At 46.5% G+C, this 16147-nt stretch overlaps 10 non-coding genes across 10 annotated transcripts; all 10 read left to right on the top strand.

The window, feature by feature from the left end:
• The first annotated feature begins 593 nt into the window (after nucleotides 1-593).
• Nucleotides 594-792, top strand: LOC142253125 (U2 spliceosomal RNA). Its single transcript, XR_012726444.1, has one exon. It is a non-coding gene; the product is annotated as a U2 spliceosomal RNA (small nuclear RNA).
• A 1387-nt stretch (nucleotides 793-2179) lies between these two features.
• On the top strand, nucleotides 2180-2370 carry LOC142254063 (U2 spliceosomal RNA). Its single transcript, XR_012727085.1, has one exon. It is a non-coding gene; the product is annotated as a U2 spliceosomal RNA (small nuclear RNA).
• A 1387-nt stretch (nucleotides 2371-3757) lies between these two features.
• Nucleotides 3758-3948, top strand: LOC142254062 (U2 spliceosomal RNA). Its single transcript, XR_012727084.1, has one exon. It is a non-coding gene; the product is annotated as a U2 spliceosomal RNA (small nuclear RNA).
• Nucleotides 3949-5335: 1387 nt separating this feature from the next.
• LOC142254061 (U2 spliceosomal RNA) lies at nucleotides 5336-5526 on the top strand. The gene has a single exon (XR_012727083.1). It is a non-coding gene; the product is annotated as a U2 spliceosomal RNA (small nuclear RNA).
• A 1387-nt stretch (nucleotides 5527-6913) lies between these two features.
• Nucleotides 6914-7104, top strand: LOC142254060 (U2 spliceosomal RNA). The gene has a single exon (XR_012727082.1). It is a non-coding gene; the product is annotated as a U2 spliceosomal RNA (small nuclear RNA).
• Nucleotides 7105-8491: 1387 nt separating this feature from the next.
• Nucleotides 8492-8682, top strand: LOC142254058 (U2 spliceosomal RNA). Its single transcript, XR_012727081.1, has one exon. It is a non-coding gene; the product is annotated as a U2 spliceosomal RNA (small nuclear RNA).
• Nucleotides 8683-10069: 1387 nt separating this feature from the next.
• LOC142254057 (U2 spliceosomal RNA) lies at nucleotides 10070-10260 on the top strand. Its single transcript, XR_012727080.1, has one exon. It is a non-coding gene; the product is annotated as a U2 spliceosomal RNA (small nuclear RNA).
• Nucleotides 10261-11647: 1387 nt separating this feature from the next.
• LOC142254056 (U2 spliceosomal RNA) lies at nucleotides 11648-11838 on the top strand. Its single transcript, XR_012727079.1, has one exon. It is a non-coding gene; the product is annotated as a U2 spliceosomal RNA (small nuclear RNA).
• A 1387-nt stretch (nucleotides 11839-13225) lies between these two features.
• Nucleotides 13226-13416, top strand: LOC142254055 (U2 spliceosomal RNA). Its single transcript, XR_012727078.1, has one exon. It is a non-coding gene; the product is annotated as a U2 spliceosomal RNA (small nuclear RNA).
• A 1387-nt stretch (nucleotides 13417-14803) lies between these two features.
• LOC142254054 (U2 spliceosomal RNA) lies at nucleotides 14804-14994 on the top strand. Its single transcript, XR_012727077.1, has one exon. It is a non-coding gene; the product is annotated as a U2 spliceosomal RNA (small nuclear RNA).
• Nucleotides 14995-16147: the final 1153 nt, after the last annotated feature.

Here is a 16147-nt window from a genome sequence, read left to right as displayed (position 1 = left end):
GCTTGCTGGCTTTGGACCCCGGCAAGCCTTGGGCTCTGTAGCACACCGTACCTTGCCCTTTCATACTTTCTGAGCATATTGCTCTATCCCGGCCTTCTGGCTAGGAAGGGAAATTTTTATAATCATGGTCGGAGGTCCGTTCAGCTTTGGGCTGAGAAACCAACACCCGGTTGGAGGTCCGGGTCAGCTTCGGCTGAGAAACCAACACCCGGTTGGAGGTCCGGGTCAGCTTCGGCTGAGAAACCAACACCCGGTTGGAGGTCCGGGTCAGCTTCGGCTGAGAAACCAACACCCGGTTGGAGGTCCGGTTAGCCTTGGGCTGAGAAACCAACACCGGTTGACGGTCCGGGCAGTTTCGGCTGCGAAACCAACAACTAGTAGCTCTCTACTCCACTTGGGTAAGATGCCTGGGTGGACGCTGGGAGCAACGACAAGGCTCAACCAGGCTTCGGCTTGGGGGAGCACCGAAGATCCCTGACCCTTGCTGTGGCCTTCTGGCTCGGAGGGACGGGGTTGATTTTTGGGGACCCTCTCCTCACCGAGGGGTCCACACGAATCCTAGCCTTTGCACTGTTTTTGGTGTGACTTCGGTCATGCATTTTTTGCGGTGCTTTGGAAAGCTTCATTAAATCAAAAAAATCTGTTCTTATCAGTTTAATATCTGATACGTCCCCTATCTGGGGACCATATATTAAATGGATTTTTAGAACAGGGAGATGGAAAAAGAGCTTGCTCTGTCCACTCCACGCATTGACCTGGTATTGCAGTACCTCCAGGAACGGTGCACCCCTTCTTAACCCAGTTTCCAAAAGCAGAACTCAATTCACCTGATTCATATTAGCCCGATTTAATGAATTGGAAGAAAGCATACGTCTTCATATGCACCTCAATTTGGCCCATTCACTTTTCACACTTCCTCCTTTTGTTTTTTATCTTTCACACTTTTGACTTTCTTTATTCATCCAAATAGCAAACTCATCACCACTCAACCTGACCAACTCGGCTATGTCCCCGTGCTGCAGTTCTCTGTCTTATCTAGATCATTTGCAATTGAATGGAATAGATCCCTTTTGGACAAAGTGGATTCACCTGCTGCTGCAGTGACCACAGGTGTGATAAGATCTAGAATTGGCATCTGGTGCGATCTCTCCGCTTCCACTCCAAAGAAAGTTACCTGTTTATTCCTATCATGCATTGGTTTTTGGGGTTTTCTTTGAGTAATGATGATCTCTTTAGTAGTCTGTTGGCGCCCTCTCCTGGAGGAATAGTTTGCTTGCTCTTGGACATTCTAAAAGAGAGGTCATGATAGACATTGAGCTTCTGAGCTCAATTGGGGACAGTCATGGGTGATGAATGTTTGCAACCTACTGCGAAGCCTCATACCGCAATATAAGGAACGTCAAATACTAAGAAAGGGCGGCCTATGAAAGAATTACTACTTTCAATAAGTACACTTAAACGGCTAATTGGGAATAGAAAAACTGTAAAAAGCCCTCTGAGAAAGCCCCCCTCTAACCTTTGATAGTAAGCTTTTCTGTAGTCTGCCTGTTGATGTATTTTCCGTTTGAACTGTGCACAACATGAAGAGACGGAACACTGGCGGCTTGTCACAATGCCCCCCGATGACATCACAATAGCGCTGCTGCCTAGAAAACAAGCTGCGCAGAAGAAGTTGTTCTTTGGGTGGGAGGGTGGGCTAGTGGAAGGAGGGGGCAATCTCTTTTTTTCCCGGGTGGTAGGGGGATGACAGGAGAAGGGAAGCGGGTGGTGAGAAAGGTACAGAGGGCAGGGTTTGGGGGCTGGGAAGGAAAGGGAAAAGATTAGGGTTTGGGGATGATGAAAGGGCTTTCTACGGGTAAGGATGGCAAAGGGTGGCAGTGACGGAAAGTCAGGCAACCTGTCCTGTCCGTCTTTTTGTATCGTGAATTGGAAAGACTGCAAGGGGGAGGGGAGTTGCTTGCGCCCTAAAGGAGGAGTTATTCAGATTCATTGCAGTGGGCGGCGGCTGCAAAACGCACCATTCTTCTTGTTTTTGCTCTGCAAAGCAGCCTTTTCAAGGGTTGGCTTGGGTGACAAAATGTCTTGTGTAGGCGTGGGTTTGTCTCCCTCTCGCTCTCTCTCCCTAAGATGTGTCCGGCATAGGCCAGGGTGCCACTCGAGGCCCAAACCAATTCTGGTTATCGCTTCTCGGCCTTTTGGCTAAGATCAAGTGTAGTATCTGTTCTTATCAGTTTAATATCTGATACGTCCCCTATCTGGGGACCATATATTAAATGGATTTTTAGAACAGGGAGATGGAAAAAGAGCTTGCTCTGTCCACTCCACGCATTGACCTGGTATTGCAGTACCTCCAGGAACGGTGCACCCCTTCTTAACCCAGTTTCCAAAAGCAGAACTCAATTCACCTGATTCATATTAGCCCGATTTAATGAATTGGAAGAAAGCATACGTCTTCATATGCACCTCAATTTGGCCCATTCACTTTTCACACTTCCTCCTTTTGTTTTTTATCTTTCACACTTTTGACTTTCTTTATTCATCCAAATAGCAAACTCATCACCACTCAACCTGACCAACTCGGCTATGTCCCCGTGCTGCAGTTCTCTGTCTTATCTAGATCATTTGCAATTGAATGGAATAGATCCCTTTTGGACAAAGTGGATTCACCTGCTGCTGCAGTGACCACAGGTGTGATAAGATCTAGAATTGGCATCTGGTGCGATCTCTCCGCTTCCACTCCAAAGAAAGTTACCTGTTTATTCCTATCATGCATTGGTTTTTGGGGTTTTCTTTGAGTAATGATGATCTCTTTAGTAGTCTGTTGGCGCCCTCTCCTGGAGGAATAGTTTGCTTGCTCTTGGACATTCTAAAAGAGAGGTCATGATAGACATTGAGCTTCTGAGCTCAATTGGGGACAGTCATGGGTGATGAATGTTTGCAACCTACTGCGAAGCCTCATACCGCAATATAAGGAACGTCAAATACTAAGAAAGGGCGGCCTATGAAAGAATTACTACTTTCAATAAGTACACTTAAACGGCTAATTGGGAATAGAAAAACTGTAAAAAGCCCTCTGAGAAAGCCCCCCTCTAACCTTTGATAGTAAGCTTTTCTGTAGTCTGCCTGTTGATGTATTTTCCGTTTGAACTGTGCACAACATGAAGAGACGGAACACTGGCGGCTTGTCACAATGCCCCCCGATGACATCACAATAGCGCTGCTGCCTAGAAAACAAGCTGCGCAGAAGAAGTTGTTCTTTGGGTGGGAGGGTGGGCTAGTGGAAGGAGGGGGCAATCTCTTTTTTTCCCGGGTGGTAGGGGGATGACAGGAGAAGGGAAGCGGGTGGTGAGAAAGGTACAGAGGGCAGGGTTTGGGGGCTGGGAAGGAAAGGGAAAAGATTAGGGTTTGGGGATGATGAAAGGGCTTTCTACGGGTAAGGATGGCAAAGGGTGGCAGTGACGGAAAGTCAGGCAACCTGTCCTGTCCGTCTTTTTGTATCGTGAATTGGAAAGACTGCAAGGGGGAGGGGAGTTGCTTGCGCCCTAAAGGAGGAGTTATTCAGATTCATTGCAGTGGGCGGCGGCTGCAAAACGCACCATTCTTCTTGTTTTTGCTCTGCAAAGCAGCCTTTTCAAGGGTTGGCTTGGGTGACAAAATGTCTTGTGTAGGCGTGGGTTTGTCTCCCTCTCGCTCTCTCTCCCTAAGATGTGTCCGGCATAGGCCAGGGTGCCACTCGAGGCCCAAACCAATTCTGGTTATCGCTTCTCGGCCTTTTGGCTAAGATCAAGTGTAGTATCTGTTCTTATCAGTTTAATATCTGATACGTCCCCTATCTGGGGACCATATATTAAATGGATTTTTAGAACAGGGAGATGGAAAAAGAGCTTGCTCTGTCCACTCCACGCATTGACCTGGTATTGCAGTACCTCCAGGAACGGTGCACCCCTTCTTAACCCAGTTTCCAAAAGCAGAACTCAATTCACCTGATTCATATTAGCCCGATTTAATGAATTGGAAGAAAGCATACGTCTTCATATGCACCTCAATTTGGCCCATTCACTTTTCACACTTCCTCCTTTTGTTTTTTATCTTTCACACTTTTGACTTTCTTTATTCATCCAAATAGCAAACTCATCACCACTCAACCTGACCAACTCGGCTATGTCCCCGTGCTGCAGTTCTCTGTCTTATCTAGATCATTTGCAATTGAATGGAATAGATCCCTTTTGGACAAAGTGGATTCACCTGCTGCTGCAGTGACCACAGGTGTGATAAGATCTAGAATTGGCATCTGGTGCGATCTCTCCGCTTCCACTCCAAAGAAAGTTACCTGTTTATTCCTATCATGCATTGGTTTTTGGGGTTTTCTTTGAGTAATGATGATCTCTTTAGTAGTCTGTTGGCGCCCTCTCCTGGAGGAATAGTTTGCTTGCTCTTGGACATTCTAAAAGAGAGGTCATGATAGACATTGAGCTTCTGAGCTCAATTGGGGACAGTCATGGGTGATGAATGTTTGCAACCTACTGCGAAGCCTCATACCGCAATATAAGGAACGTCAAATACTAAGAAAGGGCGGCCTATGAAAGAATTACTACTTTCAATAAGTACACTTAAACGGCTAATTGGGAATAGAAAAACTGTAAAAAGCCCTCTGAGAAAGCCCCCCTCTAACCTTTGATAGTAAGCTTTTCTGTAGTCTGCCTGTTGATGTATTTTCCGTTTGAACTGTGCACAACATGAAGAGACGGAACACTGGCGGCTTGTCACAATGCCCCCCGATGACATCACAATAGCGCTGCTGCCTAGAAAACAAGCTGCGCAGAAGAAGTTGTTCTTTGGGTGGGAGGGTGGGCTAGTGGAAGGAGGGGGCAATCTCTTTTTTTCCCGGGTGGTAGGGGGATGACAGGAGAAGGGAAGCGGGTGGTGAGAAAGGTACAGAGGGCAGGGTTTGGGGGCTGGGAAGGAAAGGGAAAAGATTAGGGTTTGGGGATGATGAAAGGGCTTTCTACGGGTAAGGATGGCAAAGGGTGGCAGTGACGGAAAGTCAGGCAACCTGTCCTGTCCGTCTTTTTGTATCGTGAATTGGAAAGACTGCAAGGGGGAGGGGAGTTGCTTGCGCCCTAAAGGAGGAGTTATTCAGATTCATTGCAGTGGGCGGCGGCTGCAAAACGCACCATTCTTCTTGTTTTTGCTCTGCAAAGCAGCCTTTTCAAGGGTTGGCTTGGGTGACAAAATGTCTTGTGTAGGCGTGGGTTTGTCTCCCTCTCGCTCTCTCTCCCTAAGATGTGTCCGGCATAGGCCAGGGTGCCACTCGAGGCCCAAACCAATTCTGGTTATCGCTTCTCGGCCTTTTGGCTAAGATCAAGTGTAGTATCTGTTCTTATCAGTTTAATATCTGATACGTCCCCTATCTGGGGACCATATATTAAATGGATTTTTAGAACAGGGAGATGGAAAAAGAGCTTGCTCTGTCCACTCCACGCATTGACCTGGTATTGCAGTACCTCCAGGAACGGTGCACCCCTTCTTAACCCAGTTTCCAAAAGCAGAACTCAATTCACCTGATTCATATTAGCCCGATTTAATGAATTGGAAGAAAGCATACGTCTTCATATGCACCTCAATTTGGCCCATTCACTTTTCACACTTCCTCCTTTTGTTTTTTATCTTTCACACTTTTGACTTTCTTTATTCATCCAAATAGCAAACTCATCACCACTCAACCTGACCAACTCGGCTATGTCCCCGTGCTGCAGTTCTCTGTCTTATCTAGATCATTTGCAATTGAATGGAATAGATCCCTTTTGGACAAAGTGGATTCACCTGCTGCTGCAGTGACCACAGGTGTGATAAGATCTAGAATTGGCATCTGGTGCGATCTCTCCGCTTCCACTCCAAAGAAAGTTACCTGTTTATTCCTATCATGCATTGGTTTTTGGGGTTTTCTTTGAGTAATGATGATCTCTTTAGTAGTCTGTTGGCGCCCTCTCCTGGAGGAATAGTTTGCTTGCTCTTGGACATTCTAAAAGAGAGGTCATGATAGACATTGAGCTTCTGAGCTCAATTGGGGACAGTCATGGGTGATGAATGTTTGCAACCTACTGCGAAGCCTCATACCGCAATATAAGGAACGTCAAATACTAAGAAAGGGCGGCCTATGAAAGAATTACTACTTTCAATAAGTACACTTAAACGGCTAATTGGGAATAGAAAAACTGTAAAAAGCCCTCTGAGAAAGCCCCCCTCTAACCTTTGATAGTAAGCTTTTCTGTAGTCTGCCTGTTGATGTATTTTCCGTTTGAACTGTGCACAACATGAAGAGACGGAACACTGGCGGCTTGTCACAATGCCCCCCGATGACATCACAATAGCGCTGCTGCCTAGAAAACAAGCTGCGCAGAAGAAGTTGTTCTTTGGGTGGGAGGGTGGGCTAGTGGAAGGAGGGGGCAATCTCTTTTTTTCCCGGGTGGTAGGGGGATGACAGGAGAAGGGAAGCGGGTGGTGAGAAAGGTACAGAGGGCAGGGTTTGGGGGCTGGGAAGGAAAGGGAAAAGATTAGGGTTTGGGGATGATGAAAGGGCTTTCTACGGGTAAGGATGGCAAAGGGTGGCAGTGACGGAAAGTCAGGCAACCTGTCCTGTCCGTCTTTTTGTATCGTGAATTGGAAAGACTGCAAGGGGGAGGGGAGTTGCTTGCGCCCTAAAGGAGGAGTTATTCAGATTCATTGCAGTGGGCGGCGGCTGCAAAACGCACCATTCTTCTTGTTTTTGCTCTGCAAAGCAGCCTTTTCAAGGGTTGGCTTGGGTGACAAAATGTCTTGTGTAGGCGTGGGTTTGTCTCCCTCTCGCTCTCTCTCCCTAAGATGTGTCCGGCATAGGCCAGGGTGCCACTCGAGGCCCAAACCAATTCTGGTTATCGCTTCTCGGCCTTTTGGCTAAGATCAAGTGTAGTATCTGTTCTTATCAGTTTAATATCTGATACGTCCCCTATCTGGGGACCATATATTAAATGGATTTTTAGAACAGGGAGATGGAAAAAGAGCTTGCTCTGTCCACTCCACGCATTGACCTGGTATTGCAGTACCTCCAGGAACGGTGCACCCCTTCTTAACCCAGTTTCCAAAAGCAGAACTCAATTCACCTGATTCATATTAGCCCGATTTAATGAATTGGAAGAAAGCATACGTCTTCATATGCACCTCAATTTGGCCCATTCACTTTTCACACTTCCTCCTTTTGTTTTTTATCTTTCACACTTTTGACTTTCTTTATTCATCCAAATAGCAAACTCATCACCACTCAACCTGACCAACTCGGCTATGTCCCCGTGCTGCAGTTCTCTGTCTTATCTAGATCATTTGCAATTGAATGGAATAGATCCCTTTTGGACAAAGTGGATTCACCTGCTGCTGCAGTGACCACAGGTGTGATAAGATCTAGAATTGGCATCTGGTGCGATCTCTCCGCTTCCACTCCAAAGAAAGTTACCTGTTTATTCCTATCATGCATTGGTTTTTGGGGTTTTCTTTGAGTAATGATGATCTCTTTAGTAGTCTGTTGGCGCCCTCTCCTGGAGGAATAGTTTGCTTGCTCTTGGACATTCTAAAAGAGAGGTCATGATAGACATTGAGCTTCTGAGCTCAATTGGGGACAGTCATGGGTGATGAATGTTTGCAACCTACTGCGAAGCCTCATACCGCAATATAAGGAACGTCAAATACTAAGAAAGGGCGGCCTATGAAAGAATTACTACTTTCAATAAGTACACTTAAACGGCTAATTGGGAATAGAAAAACTGTAAAAAGCCCTCTGAGAAAGCCCCCCTCTAACCTTTGATAGTAAGCTTTTCTGTAGTCTGCCTGTTGATGTATTTTCCGTTTGAACTGTGCACAACATGAAGAGACGGAACACTGGCGGCTTGTCACAATGCCCCCCGATGACATCACAATAGCGCTGCTGCCTAGAAAACAAGCTGCGCAGAAGAAGTTGTTCTTTGGGTGGGAGGGTGGGCTAGTGGAAGGAGGGGGCAATCTCTTTTTTTCCCGGGTGGTAGGGGGATGACAGGAGAAGGGAAGCGGGTGGTGAGAAAGGTACAGAGGGCAGGGTTTGGGGGCTGGGAAGGAAAGGGAAAAGATTAGGGTTTGGGGATGATGAAAGGGCTTTCTACGGGTAAGGATGGCAAAGGGTGGCAGTGACGGAAAGTCAGGCAACCTGTCCTGTCCGTCTTTTTGTATCGTGAATTGGAAAGACTGCAAGGGGGAGGGGAGTTGCTTGCGCCCTAAAGGAGGAGTTATTCAGATTCATTGCAGTGGGCGGCGGCTGCAAAACGCACCATTCTTCTTGTTTTTGCTCTGCAAAGCAGCCTTTTCAAGGGTTGGCTTGGGTGACAAAATGTCTTGTGTAGGCGTGGGTTTGTCTCCCTCTCGCTCTCTCTCCCTAAGATGTGTCCGGCATAGGCCAGGGTGCCACTCGAGGCCCAAACCAATTCTGGTTATCGCTTCTCGGCCTTTTGGCTAAGATCAAGTGTAGTATCTGTTCTTATCAGTTTAATATCTGATACGTCCCCTATCTGGGGACCATATATTAAATGGATTTTTAGAACAGGGAGATGGAAAAAGAGCTTGCTCTGTCCACTCCACGCATTGACCTGGTATTGCAGTACCTCCAGGAACGGTGCACCCCTTCTTAACCCAGTTTCCAAAAGCAGAACTCAATTCACCTGATTCATATTAGCCCGATTTAATGAATTGGAAGAAAGCATACGTCTTCATATGCACCTCAATTTGGCCCATTCACTTTTCACACTTCCTCCTTTTGTTTTTTATCTTTCACACTTTTGACTTTCTTTATTCATCCAAATAGCAAACTCATCACCACTCAACCTGACCAACTCGGCTATGTCCCCGTGCTGCAGTTCTCTGTCTTATCTAGATCATTTGCAATTGAATGGAATAGATCCCTTTTGGACAAAGTGGATTCACCTGCTGCTGCAGTGACCACAGGTGTGATAAGATCTAGAATTGGCATCTGGTGCGATCTCTCCGCTTCCACTCCAAAGAAAGTTACCTGTTTATTGCTATCATGCATTGGTTTTTGGGGTTTTCTTTGAGTAATGATGATCTCTTTAGTAGTCTGTTGGCGCCCTCTCCTGGAGGAATAGTTTGCTTGCTCTTGGACATTCTAAAAGAGAGGTCATGATAGACATTGAGCTTCTGAGCTCAATTGGGGACAGTCATGGGTGATGAATGTTTGCAACCTACTGCGAAGCCTCATACCGCAATATAAGGAACGTCAAATACTAAGAAAGGGCGGCCTATGAAAGAATTACTACTTTCAATAAGTACACTTAAACGGCTAATTGGGAATAGAAAAACTGTAAAAAGCCCTCTGAGAAAGCCCCCCTCTAACCTTTGATAGTAAGCTTTTCTGTAGTCTGCCTGTTGATGTATTTTCCGTTTGAACTGTGCACAACATGAAGAGACGGAACACTGGCGGCTTGTCACAATGCCCCCCGATGACATCACAATAGCGCTGCTGCCTAGAAAACAAGCTGCGCAGAAGAAGTTGTTCTTTGGGTGGGAGGGTGGGCTAGTGGAAGGAGGGGGCAATCTCTTTTTTTCCCGGGTGGTAGGGGGATGACAGGAGAAGGGAAGCGGGTGGTGAGAAAGGTACAGAGGGCAGGGTTTGGGGGCTGGGAAGGAAAGGGAAAAGATTAGGGTTTGGGGATGATGAAAGGGCTTTCTACGGGTAAGGATGGCAAAGGGTGGCAGTGACGGAAAGTCAGGCAACCTGTCCTGTCCGTCTTTTTGTATCGTGAATTGGAAAGACTGCAAGGGGGAGGGGAGTTGCTTGCGCCCTAAAGGAGGAGTTATTCAGATTCATTGCAGTGGGCGGCGGCTGCAAAACGCACCATTCTTCTTGTTTTTGCTCTGCAAAGCAGCCTTTTCAAGGGTTGGCTTGGGTGACAAAATGTCTTGTGTAGGCGTGGGTTTGTCTCCCTCTCGCTCTCTCTCCCTAAGATGTGTCCGGCATAGGCCAGGGTGCCACTCGAGGCCCAAACCAATTCTGGTTATCGCTTCTCGGCCTTTTGGCTAAGATCAAGTGTAGTATCTGTTCTTATCAGTTTAATATCTGATACGTCCCCTATCTGGGGACCATATATTAAATGGATTTTTAGAACAGGGAGATGGAAAAAGAGCTTGCTCTGTCCACTCCACGCATTGACCTGGTATTGCAGTACCTCCAGGAACGGTGCACCCCTTCTTAACCCAGTTTCCAAAAGCAGAACTCAATTCACCTGATTCATATTAGCCCGATTTAATGAATTGGAAGAAAGCATACGTCTTCATATGCACCTCAATTTGGCCCATTCACTTTTCACACTTCCTCCTTTTGTTTTTTATCTTTCACACTTTTGACTTTCTTTATTCATCCAAATAGCAAACTCATCACCACTCAACCTGACCAACTCGGCTATGTCCCCGTGCTGCAGTTCTCTGTCTTATCTAGATCATTTGCAATTGAATGGAATAGATCCCTTTTGGACAAAGTGGATTCACCTGCTGCTGCAGTGACCACAGGTGTGATAAGATCTAGAATTGGCATCTGGTGCGATCTCTCCGCTTCCACTCCAAAGAAAGTTACCTGTTTATTCCTATCATGCATTGGTTTTTGGGGTTTTCTTTGAGTAATGATGATCTCTTTAGTAGTCTGTTGGCGCCCTCTCCTGGAGGAATAGTTTGCTTGCTCTTGGACATTCTAAAAGAGAGGTCATGATAGACATTGAGCTTCTGAGCTCAATTGGGGACAGTCATGGGTGATGAATGTTTGCAACCTACTGCGAAGCCTCATACCGCAATATAAGGAACGTCAAATACTAAGAAAGGGCGGCCTATGAAAGAATTACTACTTTCAATAAGTACACTTAAACGGCTAATTGGGAATAGAAAAACTGTAAAAAGCCCTCTGAGAAAGCCCCCCTCTAACCTTTGATAGTAAGCTTTTCTGTAGTCTGCCTGTTGATGTATTTTCCGTTTGAACTGTGCACAACATGAAGAGACGGAACACTGGCGGCTTGTCACAATGCCCCCCGATGACATCACAATAGCGCTGCTGCCTAGAAAACAAGCTGCGCAGAAGAAGTTGTTCTTTGGGTGGGAGGGTGGGCTAGTGGAAGGAGGGGGCAATCTCTTTTTTTCCCGGGTGGTAGGGGGATGACAGGAGAAGGGAAGCGGGTGGTGAGAAAGGTACAGAGGGCAGGGTTTGGGGGCTGGGAAGGAAAGGGAAAAGATTAGGGTTTGGGGATGATGAAAGGGCTTTCTACGGGTAAGGATGGCAAAGGGTGGCAGTGACGGAAAGTCAGGCAACCTGTCCTGTCCGTCTTTTTGTATCGTGAATTGGAAAGACTGCAAGGGGGAGGGGAGTTGCTTGCGCCCTAAAGGAGGAGTTATTCAGATTCATTGCAGTGGGCGGCGGCTGCAAAACGCACCATTCTTCTTGTTTTTGCTCTGCAAAGCAGCCTTTTCAAGGGTTGGCTTGGGTGACAAAATGTCTTGTGTAGGCGTGGGTTTGTCTCCCTCTCGCTCTCTCTCCCTAAGATGTGTCCGGCATAGGCCAGGGTGCCACTCGAGGCCCAAACCAATTCTGGTTATCGCTTCTCGGCCTTTTGGCTAAGATCAAGTGTAGTATCTGTTCTTATCAGTTTAATATCTGATACGTCCCCTATCTGGGGACCATATATTAAATGGATTTTTAGAACAGGGAGATGGAAAAAGAGCTTGCTCTGTCCACTCCACGCATTGACCTGGTATTGCAGTACCTCCAGGAACGGTGCACCCCTTCTTAACCCAGTTTCCAAAAGCAGAACTCAATTCACCTGATTCATATTAGCCCGATTTAATGAATTGGAAGAAAGCATACGTCTTCATATGCACCTCAATTTGGCCCATTCACTTTTCACACTTCCTCCTTTTGTTTTTTATCTTTCACACTTTTGACTTTCTTTATTCATCCAAATAGCAAACTCATCACCACTCAACCTGACCAACTCGGCTATGTCCCCGTGCTGCAGTTCTCTGTCTTATCTAGATCATTTGCAATTGAATGGAATAGATCCCTTTTGGACAAAGTGGATTCACCTGCTGCTGCAGTGACCACAGGTGTGATAAGATCTAGAATTGGCATCTGGTGCGATCTCTCCGCTTCCACTCCAAAGAAAGTTACCTGTTTATTCCTATCATGCATTGGTTTTTGGGGTTTTCTTTGAGTAATGATGATCTCTTTAGTAGTCTGTTGGCGCCCTCTCCTGGAGGAATAGTTTGCTTGCTCTTGGACATTCTAAAAGAGAGGTCATGATAGACATTGAGCTTCTGAGCTCAATTGGGGACAGTCATGGGTGATGAATGTTTGCAACCTACTGCGAAGCCTCATACCGCAATATAAGGAACGTCAAATACTAAGAAAGGGCGGCCTATGAAAGAATTACTACTTTCAATAAGTACACTTAAACGGCTAATTGGGAATAGAAAAACTGTAAAAAGCCCTCTGAGAAAGCCCCCCTCTAACCTTTGATAGTAAGCTTTTCTGTAGTCTGCCTGTTGATGTATTTTCCGTTTGAACTGTGCACAACATGAAGAGACGGAACACTGGCGGCTTGTCACAATGCCCCCCGATGACATCACAATAGCGCTGCTGCCTAGAAAACAAGCTGCGCAGAAGAAGTTGTTCTTTGGGTGGGAGGGTGGGCTAGTGGAAGGAGGGGGCAATCTCTTTTTTTCCCGGGTGGTAGGGGGATGACAGGAGAAGGGAAGCGGGTGGTGAGAAAGGTACAGAGGGCAGGGTTTGGGGGCTGGGAAGGAAAGGGAAAAGATTAGGGTTTGGGGATGATGAAAGGGCTTTCTACGGGTAAGGATGGCAAAGGGTGGCAGTGACGGAAAGTCAGGCAACCTGTCCTGTCCGTCTTTTTGTATCGTGAATTGGAAAGACTGCAAGGGGGAGGGGAGTTGCTTGCGCCCTAAAGGAGGAGTTATTCAGATTCATTGCAGTGGGCGGCGGCTGCAAAACGCACCATTCTTCTTGTTTTTGCTCTGCAAAGCAGCCTTTTCAAGGGTTGGCTTGGGTGACAAAATGTCTTGTGTAGGCGTGGGTTTGTCTCCCTCTCGCTCTCTCTCCCTAAGATGTGTCCGGCATAGGCCAGGGTGCCACTCGAGGCCCAAACCAATTCTGGTTATCGCTTCTCGGCCTTTTGGCTAAGATCAAGTGTAGTATCTGTTCTTATCAGTTTAATATCTGATACGTCCCCTATCTGGGGACCATATATTAAATGGATTTTTAGAACAGGGAGATGGAAAAAGAGCTTGCTCTGTCCACTCCACGCATTGACCTGGTATTGCAGTACCTCCAGGAACGGTGCACCCCTTCTTAACCCAGTTTCCAAAAGCAGAACTCAATTCACCTGATTCATATTAGCCCGATTTAATGAATTGGAAGAAAGCATACGTCTTCATATGCACCTCAATTTGGCCCATTCACTTTTCACACTTCCTCCTTTTGTTTTTTATCTTTCACACTTTTGACTTTCTTTATTCATCCAAATAGCAAACTCATCACCACTCAACCTGACCAACTCGGCTATGTCCCCGTGCTGCAGTTCTCTGTCTTATCTAGATCATTTGCAATTGAATGGAATAGATCCCTTTTGGACAAAGTGGATTCACCTGCTGCTGCAGTGACCACAGGTGTGATAAGATCTAGAATTGGCATCTGGTGCGATCTCTCCGCTTCCACTCCAAAGAAAGTTACCTGTTTATTCCTATCATGCATTGGTTTTTGGGGTTTTCTTTGAGTAATGATGATCTCTTTAGTAGTCTGTTGGCGCCCTCTCCTGGAGGAATAGTTTGCTTGCTCTTGGACATTCTAAAAGAGAGGTCATGATAGACATTGAGCTTCTGAGCTCAATTGGGGACAGTCATGGGTGATGAATGTTTGCAACCTACTGCGAAGCCTCATACCGCAATATAAGGAACGTCAAATACTAAGAAAGGGCGGCCTATGAAAGAATTACTACTTTCAATAAGTACACTTAAACGGCTAATTGGGAATAGAAAAACTGTAAAAAGCCCTCTGAGAAAGCCCCCCTCTAACCTTTGATAGTAAGCTTTTCTGTAGTCTGCCTGTTGATGTATTTTCCGTTTGAACTGTGCACAACATGAAGAGACGGAACACTGGCGGCTTGTCACAATGCCCCCCGATGACATCACAATAGCGCTGCTGCCTAGAAAACAAGCTGCGCAGAAGAAGTTGTTCTTTGGGTGGGAGGGTGGGCTAGTGGAAGGAGGGGGCAATCTCTTTTTTTCCCGGGTGGTAGGGGGATGACAGGAGAAGGGAAGCGGGTGGTGAGAAAGGTACAGAGGGCAGGGTTTGGGGGCTGGGAAGGAAAGTGAAAAGATTAGGGTTTGGGGATGATGAAAGGGCTTTCTACGGGTAAGGATGGCAAAGGGTGGCAGTGACGGAAAGTCAGGCAACCTGTCCTGTCCGTCTTTTTGTATCGTGAATTGGAAAGACTGCAAGGGGGAGGGGAGTTGCTTGCGCCCTAAAGGAGGAGTTATTCAGATTCATTGCAGTGGGCGGCGGCTGCAAAACGCACCATTCTTCTTGTTTTTGCTCTGCAAAGCAGCCTTTTCAAGGGTTGGCTTGGGTGACAAAATGTCTTGTGTAGGCGTGGGTTTGTCTCCCTCTCGCTCTCTCTCCCTAAGATGTGTCCGGCATAGGCCAGGGTGCCACTCGAGGCCCAAACCAATTCTGGTTATCGCTTCTCGGCCTTTTGGCTAAGATCAAGTGTAGTATCTGTTCTTATCAGTTTAATATCTGATACGTCCCCTATCTGGGGACCATATATTAAATGGATTTTTAGAACAGGGAGATGGAAAAAGAGCTTGCTCTGTCCACTCCACGCATTGACCTGGTATTGCAGTACCTCCAGGAACGGTGCACCCCTTCTTAACCCAGTTTCCAAAAGCAGAACTCAATTCACCTGATTCATATTAGCCCGATTTAATGAATTGGAAGAAAGCATACGTCTTCATATGCACCTCAATTTGGCCCATTCACTTTTCACACTTCCTCCTTTTGTTTTTTATCTTTCACACTTTTGACTTTCTTTATTCATCCAAATAGCAAACTCATCACCACTCAACCTGACCAACTCGGCTATGTCCCCGTGCTGCAGTTCTCTGTCTTATCTAGATCATTTGCAATTGAATGGAATAGATCCCTTTTGGACAAAGTGGATTCACCTGCTGCTGCAGTGACCACAGGTGTGATAAGATCTAGAATTGGCATCTGGTGCGATCTCTCCGCTTCCACTCCAAAGAAAGTTACCTGTTTATTCCTATCATGCATTGGTTTTTGGGGTTTTCTTTGAGTAATGATGATCTCTTTAGTAGTCTGTTGGCGCCCTCTCCTGGAGGAATAGTTTGCTTGCTCTTGGACATTCTAAAAGAGAGGTCATGATAGACATTGAGCTTCTGAGCTCAATTGGGGACAGTCATGGGTGATGAATGTTTGCAACCTACTGCGAAGCCTCATACCGCAATATAAGGAACGTCAAATACTAAGAAAGGGCGGCCTATGAAAGAATTACTACTTTCAATAAGTACACTTAAACGGCTAATTGGGAATAGAAAAACTGTAAAAAGCCCTCTGAGAAAGCCCCCCTCTAACCTTTGATAGTAAGCTTTTCTGTAGTCTGCCTGTTGATGTATTTTCCGTTTGAACTGTGCACAACATGAAGAGACGGAACACTGGCGGCTTGTCACAATGCCCCCCGATGACATCACAATAGCGCTGCTGCCTAGAAAACAAGCTGCGCAGAAGAAGTTGTTCTTTGGGTGGGAGGGTGGGCTAGTGGAAGGAGGGGGCAATCTCTTTTTTTCCCGGGTGGTAGGGGGATGACAGGAGAAGGGAAGCGGGTGGTGAGAAAGGTACAGAGGGCAGGGTTTGGGGGCTGGGAAGGAAAGGGAAAAGATTAGGGTTTGGGGATGATGAAAGGGCTTTCTACGGGTAAGGATGGCAAAGGGTGGCAGTGACGGAAAGTCAGGCAACCTGTCCTGTCCGTCTTTTTGTATCGTGAATTGGAAAGACTGCAAGGGG

This window comes from Anomaloglossus baeobatrachus, chromosome 9 (assembly GCF_048569485.1).
Source record: "Anomaloglossus baeobatrachus isolate aAnoBae1 chromosome 9, aAnoBae1.hap1, whole genome shotgun sequence".
Taxonomy (NCBI): Eukaryota; Metazoa; Chordata; class Amphibia; order Anura; family Aromobatidae; genus Anomaloglossus; species Anomaloglossus baeobatrachus.
This window is presented reverse-complemented; position numbering and strand designations above follow the sequence as displayed.